This window comes from Parasteatoda tepidariorum, chromosome 2 (genome assembly GCF_043381705.1).
Source record: "Parasteatoda tepidariorum isolate YZ-2023 chromosome 2, CAS_Ptep_4.0, whole genome shotgun sequence".
Taxonomy (NCBI): domain Eukaryota; kingdom Metazoa; phylum Arthropoda; class Arachnida; order Araneae; family Theridiidae; genus Parasteatoda; species Parasteatoda tepidariorum.
In genome coordinates, this window is record NC_092205.1 from 6932652 (window position 1) to 6945284 (window position 12633).

A 12633-nucleotide genomic window follows, 5' to 3' on the forward strand; every position below is an offset into this window, starting at 1 on the left:
TTTTAAAGCAGCTAAATTTATTCACACCTCATGTTCACTCATGCGTTTTTTAAATCGTATGTCGCAAGTGAAACATGCGCGAATTAATATTCGAAGATTTTCGCGAGAAAATTTGAAACCCGACTTGGCGAATGTAACATTGGCGAATTTCAAAATACGGTGCCAAAGAAGTGCCCGGGAGTCGACAATGTGTAAAGTCGCATCCGGGAGCTTTATCGGTCTATGCCACACCGTGTGACTTGTTACTGTAACTCCGCAATAAATTATTCAATTGTTCTGAAATTTTAATCATTTACTATTCTGTACATTGTCTTCCTATCCACCAATTTTCGTTTCAATCAGACAACTCCTTCTTGGTGAGTCGGTGTTTTTTGTTGTAGAGTGCATTTGTTATATCCGATTTAATATTAATTTATTCTTTGATATTATTATATTTATTTGATATTTTAATATCTGATGAGGATAGATTAGGAGAAACATCACTGTTCGGAGTATCGGTTAAATGTATATTGAGTAGTGGACCTTAAAAAAATTTGATGAAGGACATACCGGTCAAATGTATACCGGGCGTTGGACCTTAAAAAAACATTGATGTAGGGCGAACGTATACCGGGCAGTGGCACTTAATTAGACCTAGTATATATTTCGGACATATACCAAAGCGACTATGTGATGGCGAACATTCACCAGTGGAAATCAACAACCACCCATTTCGGATATTTATGGTAACAACTAAACATAAATGCATTCAAAAGAAGGCTGAAATAAAAAATAAGTATTGAACTATAAAATGTTGACAATTATTAAAGAAGTTATTTTTCCTTCCTCGCAGCACTTAAAAAAGAAAAGTCGATATATGAAAAGAATGTCGTAGAATTTCCTGGTGGTTCAGCAAAATGCTTTCATTCATCAGAACTTAAATAATAGATTCGCGAAATAGTTCAAGGTTATTAAAGAATGCATATTGCTAATGGAAAGAAAAACTTGTTTTAATTATTGAAAAATATATTTTGAACATTCTTGTGTCATTCCTTAGATGTTAAAGGCTGTTTATTTCCTTTGGAGACAGAGCCTCGAAAAACAGCATTAAAGAAATAATATCGGGTTCAGTGTGAAAGCGATATTGGCTCATTACATTGGCAGGGATGTCAACAACCACTTTCTGCAAAAGTTTTAAAAAATTGGTAGCAAATTAAATTTTAAAACTTGTAGAAAAAGAATAATTACGCCAGCTTTTTTAAAGTGTGACCACGAGATAACTACAATAAAGTTGCATTTTATATAATTCTTTGAATTTTTGATATGTAGTGGTAGATAAATTACAATAAAACTTAATCAACTAAAATTATTTAATTTCGCTACCATTAGAAAATAGTTTTTTACAAAGCGAAGCAAGTTGGTATATCTACAGTGGGAAACTGACTAATTACAGTTATGCAAATACTTAATGCCTAATTCGGATGCGGGGACTAGAATTCTGAAATCAGTTTTGTTCCTAAACCTACACATTTTCTTTTCTTTCGAAGAATGATATTTTTAGTTTATTATTTATTATTAAACAGGGGAGCTCACCAATCCCGATGATTGCTTCGCAATAATTGGCATAAAACAGTTGAAATTATTCAACTAAAAATATATGTACAGTACAGAACCCATTATCCGGAAATCAGAAAACCGGAAAACCAAAAAACCGGAACGAAATTCGATAAATTTTCCCGCAACTTTTAAAAAAAAAAATTTTTTTCCTCATAAGGTTTTAGGATTTTTCTTTCTTTTTTGAAAGATGTTTACCTTACTATCATTTCAGAAATAATCATTAGTGTATTACCTTATCGTTTTTTCTTATTTTTAAGATTATTTCCAAAAATTTTTTTTTTTTCAGTTGGGTTTAACAATAAAAAAACGGCTTTTTGTAGCGATTCAGAAAACCGAAAAAATCAGTTATCCGGAATAGCGATAGTCCCGATCGTTCCGGATTATCGGTTCTCTACTGTACTAAAAAGAGACTTGTGCCTCCATTTCCCTCTTCCAAATATTTCTCTTATGACACTATTAGGATCTATAAATGAACATAAATCATTTTTCTAAGTAATAATTTTTTTAAATAACATTTAATATTAAAAGTATATTGTTATAACGAATTTTGGGAAGTCACAACTGCAATTTAATATTTTTGCTTACCAAACGGACGAATGTAAATTTTAAATACAATTTTTGCATTCATCACTTTGTGCATGAAGTTGAAAGTTAAGTTTTCAATCATTTAACTAATCTCTTTCACCGTCATTATTAATAATATGTTAACGTCATTTGCATCAAAAAATAATAATTACAAAACTGTTAATAAGATCAGACACCGATTGAAGTAACTTTATCTTAAAATGTAACGTAGAATTACACTATTCTAATAATAATAAAAACAATCCTTTTAAACTTTTAATTTAGAAATCAAACAAAATCAAAAACGTAATAATAACAGTATAGGTAATTTTGACCTTTAAATTAGGGAAACAAAAATATTTATAGGAAAACAATAGCTTTATAACTTATATCAATTTTATGCAGATGATAACCAAACCAAAANAATTTTTTACAGAAGGGCTAGGGAAGTTCAAATGTTTGGCGTGTTCTGTTCCTGAAAGATTTACTAATATTCTGGAGATTTTTTTCAAGTTCTTTGACTTTGATGGAACTAAATGAAAACGTGATAAATTAATGTCTGATATTTACAGGCTCCCGCTATAGACGGCGTACTCGAGCGTTGCGATCGCGAATAGCTTTATAACTTATATCAATTTTATGCAGATGATAACCAAACCAAAATGAAAATTAATATGGGAACACTGGATCCTACCATGTGATTTTCCAGCCAATAAAATTGTATTGACAACAATGGAAAACTGCAACACCATCATTAAATTTTTATATATAGTAAGAAACCTGTGTTATCTATCAAAACGAATTAAAGCAATGATTTTGAGACTATCTCTTTACTGTTTCATAATCAATCATTTCTTGAAAAAAGTAACTAAATATTAAGGCCCAAACGAATATATATTTAAATATTAAAATTTCGCATATTTTATAGGACATATAACGATTTTAATGTTTTGGAAATTAAATTTATTCATTTTTTTTTTTTCTTTTTTAGATTGCTGCTAATAGAAATACTCATATTCTAACGTTCTTTTTTCATGGTAATGACGTCATGCATATGGATTAGACCAAATTCTGTGATATTCAGTTTGATTTGGCGCCAAGGAAATATAAAGTTTCATATTTTTCGATTTTGCATCGTATACAGACCTTTAAGTGTCTTTGATTTCATTCCAAAGGAGAGACCAAAGATATTTTTGGAATTCCAACTTTTCTAACACGCAGTGGAACAATATAGTATTCTAATATTCATTCTTCGTGATATCTGAAGTCGGAGCAGTATTTCCAAATATTGAGAGTGTCTTAATTTATATGAATCCCAGAGATTATGACAATCATTTTAAGTTCTGTACAATTCTAAAATTGATTTTTTAGTGACCGTTAATGAATTTTTTACCTGTAGTTATTATTTTTATTTCATTTCATTATTTTAATATAGATTTTGTTGTGTATATCTGATACTGTGTTGATATTTATATGTAAAAATACAAATATTTGTTTAGAAATATTACTTATCTGCGAAAAGTAGGTATTTTATTGGCTTTGAAAAGTTTTCTACATTTTATATCTTGAAAAGTTGTTTTATAGTGATTATTAAATACTGCATGATTGTGAAATGATCATTCCAGTTTTATAAAAAAATTTGTCTTTAAATAATTCCAAAATTTTATTTGAAAAATTGTTTTTTTTTCCTTCCTTATTTCTGTATAGTATTTACATATTTTTTTTAACTAAATTTCTTTCATTATATTAATAAGGATTTTTGTTTAAATTTAACATTTTTTTTTATCTACATTCCATTTTGAAATGAGAATAATTTTATTTGATTTTTGTTGCATTTGAATCAATAAATAGAACCTTTAACTTAAATAAATTTTAATCATCCTATAATTAATAAAATTAACTTATCGCTAAATAATAATACATCTAAGTTGCATAATACTATAATAGTGGTTAAAAAATTTTTATTATTTTTACTTTTAATTAAAATTTTTAGCAGTACAAAAATCCCACAATTTAACAACTCTTTAAAAACTCACAGAAATAAATAACAAAAATATACAATTTTTCAATGAATAAGCTGTGATGGTATTTTAAAATGTTTACAATGTGCCTTTTCAAACAATAAAACTTAATGAATTTATTTGAATTGCCTTTTATAAATATTCACATGAAAATGTTTTTTTAGCTAATTTCAACAATTATGTCAACACTACTTTTATTTTTAACAGGAAAATTTGCGTTCTTCATCAAATGTGTTTCAAATATGTGGCAATAAGAATTAAAATTCTAGTATGAATAATAATATTTTTTTTCTTTTTTGTTCTATTAATTAGTGGGAACATGAACAAGATTGTATCAAAAATTGTGTATTTTAAGTAAATGTTTATATTCATGTATGTTTATTTTTGCATTATTCTTCACAGTATGAACATTTAAAATGATTTTTAAAAATATGCTTTAACTAAATGCGCATGATTCGATAATTATTGATATATTTTGGCGGTATCTAATTTATACATGGAGATGTTAAATCTTCGATTTAGTCTATACATATTAAGTGATAAAGAATTAAAACTTGCAGAATTTCGGTTAATTTTACCAATACTTTAAAATGCCCAGTATAACATAGGTGGAACAAATGAACTATTGTAGTATTTATATATTATATCGGTAGGCAACGAATACACATAACAATAAACGAATTTATTAAAGCGAAGAATAATACATTAAAAAAAATCATGTTATCACTAGAAAAACTTTTCAAAAAAAAAAGGAAAAGAAAGGAGTAACTTAGCATCTTATTATAGTACAACCAAATTCAGTTTTTTTTTTTTGTCTCAAAATGGAGGCTAGAACAAAAAATACTATATAAATCATGGTTTAATACATATCAATTCAAAAACTATGAATATATAAATGAAGATTTTGGGTAATTACATTAATAATACACATACTGTTAATGTCCCGCAGTGGACTGATCGATAAGACACGGTTCCCAGCAGATCACCGAAGTCAAGCATCATCAGTGGGCGGGTGGGTGACCACTTGACTTATCAGTCTGCGTAGGGACCGAGGGTGTGCGGTATTGGTCCTCGTTAAACTGTGCTACCGTAAAGTGCTCGACTTCGCGCGCATGTCGTCGGGCTACCGAAGCGGGGGTGCCATCCCCTCCGCAGAGGATCAAAATTGTGATGGCATGTCTTCGGATCATCCTCCGGGATGTTTCCCACACCGTCGCCAATAGCCCATTGTGCAGCTCTAGGGCGACGTAAATTAACAACAACATACTGTTAATTTTAAAAAAAAATCAAGAGAAGTTAAAATGAGTTATAGATGTTTTGATAAAATGCCATTTAAAGATGTAAAGGTTAGTTTTATCTACATGTGCATTAATTGAAAATATGCTGTATATTTATTATTTTCATAAGTTTCAGTTTACACTTTTAAAAGAAATTTTTAAATGTATAACAAAATCGTGACTGAGTGTAATAAAAAAATCAAATTGATTAAGTGGATGAAAAAAAATTTTTTACACTCTATTAAATATGGAATATAGTTTCATGTTTACTAGATAAAAATTACTTTTTTTGTAATCAAATCTTCATGTTTTTATTCTTAATATAATAAATGATTTTAAATTAAACTATTTTGAATGAAAATAATTTATACATTTTATATTTCAAAAGATTTGGTTATTTTATAGAGTATATTCTGTTACCTTTTAACTAAAGTTGTCACCTGTATGTTTGTGTGAGAGTAAATTTGCTACTCTTTACTGTTTCATAANAAATTAAACTATTTTGAATGAAAATAATTTATACATTTTATATTTCAAAAGATTTGGTTATTTTATAGAGTGTATTCTGTTACCTGTATGTTTGTGTGAGAGTAAATTTGCTAATTTATGTTTTTAGATTCTTACAGATTTATTAATCATGAAATTGAGATAAATATATGTATACATTTTTTCTTACGAAAATAAAACTGCAGAAAAAACTGTGTCAATGTAAAAAAGCTGAAATTATTTAAGCCACTTAGTGCCTTTCCTGTGTTGCAAACTGGCTATAATCGACAACTGGTATTGCATAAGAGCTTGTTGATATTTACTTTTGCTTTAAAAATCACTATGATGCCTATAAAAACAAACTGATATCAGTGGCTTAATAAAATGTGCTATAGCAAGCTGTGATATATGTTCATGTCTAGAAAATTGAAATTCTTTGGAAGTTTTGTAAAAAGAAAAGTTTTTTGATAGGCGGTTATCTCTTGTGAAGCTTGTCTTGCCATATTAGAACATATAAAATTTAGTGAATATATTTAAGAAATACTAATCAGTGGTATGCATATATAGATGTATATATGGTTACGCCGCAGACTAATATCAAAATGATTGGTGTGGATTGGAACTATATAATGATGAGCCACATTAACAAGTAAAAGCATTTTTGGTGAGAAACAGCAAACTAACCTGCAAAGTAGTTATTTGGAAACAATTTTCAAGAAACATTTTATAGAAAAGATTAAATGTCACGTTACAGAAAAGTGTAGCTTATCACTATATTACCCAAAATACCACATTATACTATTTTTTGTTATCCTGAACTAATTATTAGTAAATTCATTTTTTTGTGTTTAACTGCATGTATTAATAATGACAATTTATAACATAAATTATAATTATTGCATACAAATAGGCGTAAACAGCAGTAGCTATTAATCTTTATCAGTAAATCTCTTTGTTTATATTTGCTTTCTTGAATGGATTATACATTACCCTTGTAAATACATGTATAATCAGAATATTACCCATGCAAGTAAGCTTAAAAAAATGAAAAATTATCTACGTCTGGAGCTAGATTTCTTGCAGTGGGGAAAAAATAACCCTTCCTGTGTGCATTTGTGTTGCCATAAACAAAGTTTTTTTTTTTTTGTATTTCTGTCAGTATGTGGTAATTTAGATTCTAAGCACACACACGTTTGTTATGTCATTGTGTTATTTCATTCTGTAAATAATTTGCTGTACAATACCCTATATACACACTGTTATCTAGTTCTTTTTTTATATACACTTGTTTAGAATCTTTGTAAAAAAATATTAAAAATAAAGCGTATATTTTATTATGTGCAAAGAAGCAAGTAGTCTTATTTTGCTGTAAGCAGACAAATACGTAAAAGTTATTTTTTTTATACATGCTAACGTGTTTAAACGCAAAATTAAAGAAATATTATGCAGTATAACTGTCTGGTTCTGACTGATTCAACTAAACTTACTTTCCCTGTAAACAATTTTTTCTAAAATTAGATTAACTGTAATTAGATTGTCTCCACAAAATTACAAATAAAATCAAATATTTAAATTAAATTTCATTGACCATTTGCAGATTCATCGCAGACTTTTAAATAATGAATAAAATCATATATTTCTAATTGTAAAAAAAAAAAGCAGTCTTTACAATTATATAATTATTAAAAAAAAATTAAAACATCATAACTGTCAATAAATTCCTTAAATCAAATGACAAGCGAATCTAAAAGGTTAAAACACAATAAATAAAATGCTAGCGTTAAAATATATTTCAGAATAACATACTAAGCAGTATGCATAATCAGGAAATGATGCATTACACATTCTGTCCAGATTTGCCTCAAACTATGGTGATTCAATAATTCGTTTGTTTTTTCTCATCTTTTTTTTGTTGGAAAATTTGCAATTTCTTTTCATATCTATTTTGTTTTTTTCATTCAGGCCTAGCGAGTCTTGAAAATGGGTGCCTATTTTTCCTTAGTGCTTAAAACATGTCAACTTTTCCACCATTATTATATATTAAGCAAACTTAGGGTTTCCATGTATTCACTTTTTAAATATTTATTGACACAAATAATTTTTCAGAAAGGAATAGGTAAATAACAAGCTGATTTCACATAATATGGTTTATAAAATTTTGCACTGCTATAAATTACTCAAATTGTTAACATATTAGTTGTAATCTTTAAATATGTGCTATCAATCATTAAATTCTCTGAAGAAAAAAATCTTATTAGTATTTGAATTTAGTCAAAGATGAAAAATTTGAACAAAATCACCATTTGAATCGTGAAATGAAATTCACAGCATCTTTGAGTAATTTTTGAATTGTGGAAAAAATAATTCAATGCAAACATAATACAAAATAATTTATTTCAAAATGTAACAAATTAAAAATTTGTTTCAGTAAATAACACAGATATAGAGAAAATACAATAGAAAATCTGGCACTTATTGTAATATAACTGCATTATTGATTAAACGAATAATAAAAAATAGATTCATATCAACTCTTTAAAATTACAAGCAAGTCAACAATATATCATTCTAATAGTTTAAAATGAGAAAATAGAAAATCTGAAACATAATATGGCATAAATGTCTAACATCTTTATAAAACTTCACTACACAAAAGTTATAATTTTAGATAGGTAAAAGCAATTAAAATAGTATGGTATGAAAATTCCATTGACACTGTGCATTTTGTACATAGATTAAAATTTATTTTCAAAATCGCAATTTATCTATTTTTTAATATTTTTGGTACATCACTAATTTTCACCATAGTAATGGCAAAAATTGAAAAAAAATCAGTTAAAAAAATATTTTTAAATTGAAGAGATAGGAAGGTACTAGAGCTCCACAATGGGCAATTATCAACGGTCTGGAAAACATCCCTGAGAATGATCCGAAGACATGCCATCAAAATTTGTGAGGTTGCTTCCTCAATTTAGACATAGATCTGAAGGGGAAGAAAATTTTTTCCAGATCCTTGTGCACATGATACTGCTCAGTGACTGACCTCAGGACTTTCGGTTCCACAGATTTTACAAGCACATATATTGCATGTACACGGTGGGTCTTAGTGAAGTCTAGGATCGAACCCCTGTCCCAATGGGCCAGAGTCCAATTCTCTAACCACTGGGCTACTATGGCCTTAAATACAAGATGTTCTTTTTTATCAATTTCATACTTATAACAGCATAATAATCTTAGGTTTTTATTCTTCTTAAATTAATTAAAATAATTTCTTTTATATGTTTTCAAACATCAAAGTATGATTCTAATATTTTCTTAACATTTTAAATTTGTTAATCTAGTCCACATGTATTGATTACAGTCTAAAAGTTTTATTTCTTGATCTGCAAAATTCATGTTTTCCCTAGAATCAACTTAAGGGAGATAAAAGAAGTAATTTAGTGTTAAATAATTGTTAAAATACTGAATAGGTGCATCCAAAGTCAAGCGCAATAGATAAAATTAGTTAGTACTTAGACATCACATATAAAAGGACTCCATTAAAGTACAAAAGTATACTATATAGAGATTATCAGTTTAAATGATTCGAGAGAACTGTTATGTTTGGTTAAAAAAATTAAATTAGTCTATACAATTTCTAAAACAATTTTCTTAAAATTTTGAACATAATCTCCCTTTTAACAGAAATAATTATACATTTTACGTATTTTTACATGATTGTACCACAATAATTGTTAAATTTGGAAACAATTTATTAATTAATTGCAATTAATTTTGAAACACAAATGTGAATACATAATTAAAAGAAAAAAAGGCCATTAAAAGAAAAAAAAGACTAGATTAAATGACTAAATATTCTTTTCTTCTTTGGATACAGTTAGAGTTGGCAAGTTTTTGACATGAGTCAGTTTCTTACAATTTTCAAAATGAAAAAAAAAAAAACATTTCATCAAAAAAAAAGAATACAACTAAAATTCATTGACGTAACATATCTTCAATGGTAGATGGATCACAGGTTTGAGTCCTTTCTTGCCATCAGACTAACTGTGGGAGGTATACCTCTCCATGTAACCCAAATGCGGGTTAGTTCCATCAAAAAGTCTTCCACAAAAGCAAATTTATCTCAATATTTGATCCAGGAGTTCCTTTGTCTCCTGGATTGGGTTCAAAATTACAAGGCTATGAAGTTGAACACTGGTAGATAAAAACCCAATATTGGGTCGGCTGCTCAACGATAGTTATAAAATAAGAGTACATATATACACGCTAGCGTGCTGCTAAAATCTTTGGTCAAACTCAATATTATAAATTGTTGATCAGAGCAAAATAATATATGATTCTATTTCTAAACTCGCTTAGTATTTTCATCAACAAGAAAACAAGATCAGTGCTTTGAAAGTCACTTTAGTCAAAGACAATTTTCATAACAGATAGGTATTAAATAAATAACGTATTTCATGTTTAGTGGTCCTCCAATACATCAAAATAAGTATTAGGTGAATTCTTTTCTCGATAATAATAACAATAATATTTAGTTAAAATACAATTTTAACTAATAAGTACAGGTTTTGCATAAATCCTAATTGGAATTTTATAAGTATACTACATTCAATAATGATATTTAATTTAGTAGAATTTGTTTTTACATGACCCAAAATAAGAAAAAAAGTAATAAATATTCAACTGAGCTGCATGCAAAGATTCAAATTTTATCTGAAGAAAAAAAACAGTCGATAAAATAGCAAAATTAAAAATTCCCTAATAATGGGGATCATATTGGCGAATGTAAAATATAAAATCATATATATATGTTATTTCAACTTGTTACTCTTCTTACTAATTTATTAAAATACTTTTCTAAACATGTTATCAATAAATTTAATCATTCTATACGCATGTTTTACTTTTATTGATAATACACGGGCTGACTATGTGCATGATAGTGTGAACATATATACTCATATATAAAAAAAAAACATGCAGATTCAATAAAATGAAAACTAAGACTAATTGTACAATATTTTTTATATTAATGAGTATGTATAAAAATTCCTCAAAGATAAGAGTTATTAGATAAAATAAAACATTAAAAGAAATGTGAATATACAGTGCACTCCCGATTATCCGGGCTAATCACCGGGACAGGTCGTACGGACAATCGAGAAACACGGATATTCCGAAAACTTCTTTTATTAAAGAAAAAATCTATATCAGTACAAAAAATATAAAAATTACTCACATTTGCATGCTGTAAAACATCAAACTAGGGATTTTCCTTTTAAAAAAAATGTGTAATGCGTCTTCGCCATTTATCGATACACATATTTTACGAACCGTAGTAATGTCACCGGAATCAAATCTTCCCATATAATCTAATAAAGTTTCCACAGAGCAGCAGTATGAGAAATTGTATTTCCCTCATTTACTACATCTTCTGCATCAGTTACTATCAACACTGTTTGATTTAACAACATAACGATGTCTTCATCTGTCAAATACTGGAAACCAATCTTCTAAATTTTCTTCCTCAAGAATCTCGAAACCTTAGATTCCTTTTGCTTGTTTGAAAATACTATTATCATATTTTTCTTGAGCATCTGAAGAAGATTGTTCATCAAGCGGTATGATCTCTCTCCAAGATCGTGATAACATAGACGATTTTACCCTTGACCATGCTGCTAATATTCCATATACTGTAATCCAATAACGAATANATCAAGCGGTATGATCTCTCTCCAAGATCGTGATAACATAGACGATTTTACCCTTGACCATGCTGCTGATATTCCATATACTGTAATCCAATAACAAATATTGCTTCCAGAAATTTTGTAGTGTTATAACTTCATGAATCAAAGTTTTTTAATTTTGAAAATGTTTCTCTTTATATTTTTTGTGACTCCGGAATGAGCACGGATAATCCGCAAACCGGATAGTCCGTGCATGGATAATCGAGAGTGTACTGTAGTTGTTTTTTTCTGCTTAAAACTATTTTCTACTTGATATAATTGTTGCTAATTAAATACAATTTTTATTAGCATATATATATTTATACATATATATATACAGTAGGGAACCGATTATCCGGAACGATCGGGACCATCGCCATTCCGGATAACTAATTTTTCCAGTTTTCTGAATCGCTACAAAAAGCCGGTTTTTTTTATTGTTAAACCCAACTAAAAAAAAAATTGGAAATAATCTTAAAAAGAAGAAAATATGATGAAGTAATACACTAATGATTATTTCAAAAATGATGGTAAAGTAAACATCTTTCAAAAAAGAAAGAAAAATCCTAAAATCTTATGAGGAAAAAAAAATTTTTTTTTTTTTAAAAAAATGGGGGGGAAATTTATTGAATTTCGTTCCGGTTTTTTCGTTTTCCGGTTTTATAAATATATATATATATATAGTGTAATTTAAATAAAGTAAATTTATACAGATAAAAAAATACTATTAAAAAAAACACTTGTATAATGATTTCATGACCATCATTTCAGGTTCTTGATAATTTTTTAAGCTTTTAATCAATTTTTGAAATTAAAAAAAATCACTCTGGTTATATTTCTTGACACTATCGCACAAAATGAAGCATGATTTAAAAATATATATAACAAATTAATGTACTTAAATGAAAGAGTAGGGAAACAAAAAGGGATTTCAATCTTTAACTATTAAATTGTCTATAT

At 27.8% G+C, this 12633-nt stretch overlaps 1 protein-coding gene and 1 long non-coding RNA gene across 7 annotated transcripts in view; one reads left to right on the forward strand and one right to left on the reverse strand.

The window, feature by feature from the left end:
- Positions 1-5121, forward strand: part of LOC107453330 (G protein-activated inward rectifier potassium channel 3) — a 100244-nt gene extending 95123 nt beyond the window's left edge. For all 6 annotated transcript variants that reach the window (XM_071177101.1, XM_021147829.3, XM_071177100.1 and 3 more), the window contains exon 6: positions 3152-5121. The gene's annotated coding sequence lies outside the window, so the exon portion shown is untranslated. The remainder of the gene's footprint in view (positions 1-3151) is intronic.
- LOC139424929 (uncharacterized) lies at positions 4849-7292 on the reverse strand. Its single transcript, XR_011636049.1, has 2 exons — positions 6031-7292; positions 4849-5898 (listed from the first exon to the last, which is right to left on the reverse strand). It is a non-coding gene; the product is annotated as an uncharacterized lncRNA (long non-coding RNA).
- Between the last annotated feature and the right edge of the window lie 5341 nt (positions 7293-12633).